Genomic DNA, 2,161 nt, shown 5'->3' with positions numbered 1-2,161 from the left:
CCTTTTCTCTTTTTTTTTTTTTAAAGTGAGCCTATATTTCCTTGTTTTGCAAACAGCGTTGGCGTACACATTCAGATAAACTTCTCTGGTAATGAATTATAGAAATGACCCCTCAAAGTGTAGTCTGTGTGTGTGTGTGTTCCTGGGGCCGGTGGTGATGATCTTGAATCAGAGTCTTTCCATCTGGTATTAGATTACATTTATTTCTCCATACTCCACATTTTAAAAATTCTCAATTGTTTTTAAGTTGGAACTTTTGGACAAATGTTAACATAGTTCATTCTTTACTTGTAGAATAGTGCATCTTATGGCAGAATGTCCTAGAAGTAGAATCAAAATCTGGTCCTATTTTATTGAGCCATCTGTCATCAGTCATTTTTATAACACCTAGGACGTGCTAGGGACCTTGCATGGTTCCGAGAGTGTTGAAGATCAACAAGAAACTCATCATCTGGCGAGACTAGGCATGGTAGATGCTAACACCCCCGAGGGCTAGGTGCTAGCAGGGAAGCATGCTAAGTTTTCTGGGAGGCACGTCCCATGGGGAAGCTGAATCTTTAAAAGATGAGTTATGGGTGAGTTAAGGAACCTGGCACATTTGAGGACTTGTTAATAGTTTGATTGGGCAGGAGTAGACCTATTTTTATTTTGTCCTAAAAAGGGACCTGCTGTCTTCTCACGTACGTTGAATGTGCCCTATGCTTTTAACCTCTGTTCACATTCTTCTTTCCTGGTAGAAATGCTTCTACTTTATCTGCATATTTAAGGTGTACTTTCAAGTTCCATTTTTCTCTAGAAAGCTGTATCTGACAGTTTTAACTCTTAGCTTATGTTTATCTGTACCGTCTTTGAACTCTTTTTAGCAGTTACAATTAGAACTATGATTTAACATTTAAACAGAGACTCTTTTCTCAGGTTACCCTAAGTATACTGCAGGTTTCATGAGCCAAGGGCTATAACTTGAAAGCCTTTTGTCTTCCATAATGTCTAATAGTGTTAATGTGTCGTAAGTACGTGTTAGATTCATTAGGGTATATGCCTAGATGATTACATTATGCGACAGGTTAATTAAATAATAAAGAAAACTGTATCCTTTTAGGTGGGGTGCGTTCATCCTTGCTTAACATTTACTGTGCCCTGCCTAAGGATGGCTGCAGCACCTGCAGATACCACTCTCACTTTCGAAGCTGAAAAAAAGGGGAAACAGACCTTACCAGCTAAGTCTAGACATTTTTATCAGAGCAATAGGAGCTCTCCTGGCAACCCCACCCAGCAGATTTCCCCTGCCTCTTGTTGACCAGACCTGTTGCATGGCCTCACTGTTGTCATAGAGGCTGGGAAGTCGCATGTTGAGCTTGCCAGCCTCTACAGTAGAAATTGAGAGGGAAGAATGTGGCTGGGAATGAGACACAAAATATCTGGCATATTGCAAGAAATTATTTTAATGAGTTAGAAATTATTTTCTGTGTAAAAGACCTAAGTGCATAAAATAGCTGTATTTTGAAATACTATATATTTCTTTTCTTTTTTGAGACAGAGTTTTGCTGTGTCACCTAGACTAAAATGCAGTGGTATGTTGACGGCTTCCTGCAGTCTCAACCTCCCGGGCTCAAGTGAGCCTCCTGTGTCAGCCTCACTAGTAACTGGGACTACAGGCCTGTGCCACCACACCTGGATAATTAAAAAAATTTTTTTCTGTAGTGTCAGAGTCTCACTGTGTTGCCCAGGCTGGTCTTGAACTCCTGGGCTCAGTGATCTTCCCGCCTTGGCCTCCTAAAAAGCTGGGATTATAGGCAGTAGCCACCCTAGCTGCCTACTATGTATTTCTTATGTCAAAAAAGTCTTTATCATTGAAAAGTTGTGGAAAAAGCAACAAGCAAATTATTATTTCTCTTTCTTTATGGATAACTAAACCAGAAGTTTTAAAAGACAGAATAGGCTTTGCTTCCCAAACTGTCTTTGCTGGCCCTTTCTCCTGTCATGGCAGGGGAGCAGGGTGAGGAGCGTTGGGCATGTGAACGACGCCTTCCTGGCCAGCCAGTTTCCGTGCCCTTGGTGTGCCTGTGTGGTAGTAGAAGCCTAGGCTAAGTGACTTACCAACATTCACAGCTAGTTAGTTTTAGAAAGGCTTAGAGTTGAGTTTTGGCATTGCTGTCAATTA

At 41.1% G+C, this 2,161-nt stretch overlaps 1 protein-coding gene across 5 annotated transcripts in view; it reads left to right on the top strand.

Moving 5' to 3' along the window:
• The window catches only part of MAP3K4 (mitogen-activated protein kinase kinase kinase 4), a 121,613-nt gene that overhangs the window by 79,234 nt on the left and 40,218 nt on the right, over positions 1-2,161 (top strand). The gene's annotated exons all lie outside the window — the stretch shown is intronic.

This window comes from Cebus imitator, unplaced genomic scaffold, assembly GCF_001604975.1.
Source record: "Cebus imitator isolate Cc_AM_T3 unplaced genomic scaffold, Cebus_imitator-1.0 Scaffold6, whole genome shotgun sequence".
Lineage (NCBI taxonomy): Eukaryota > Metazoa > Chordata > Mammalia > Primates > Cebidae > Cebus > Cebus imitator.
The sequence above is the reverse complement of the archived record's forward strand: the minus strand, read 5'-3'. Positions and strand labels throughout refer to the sequence as shown.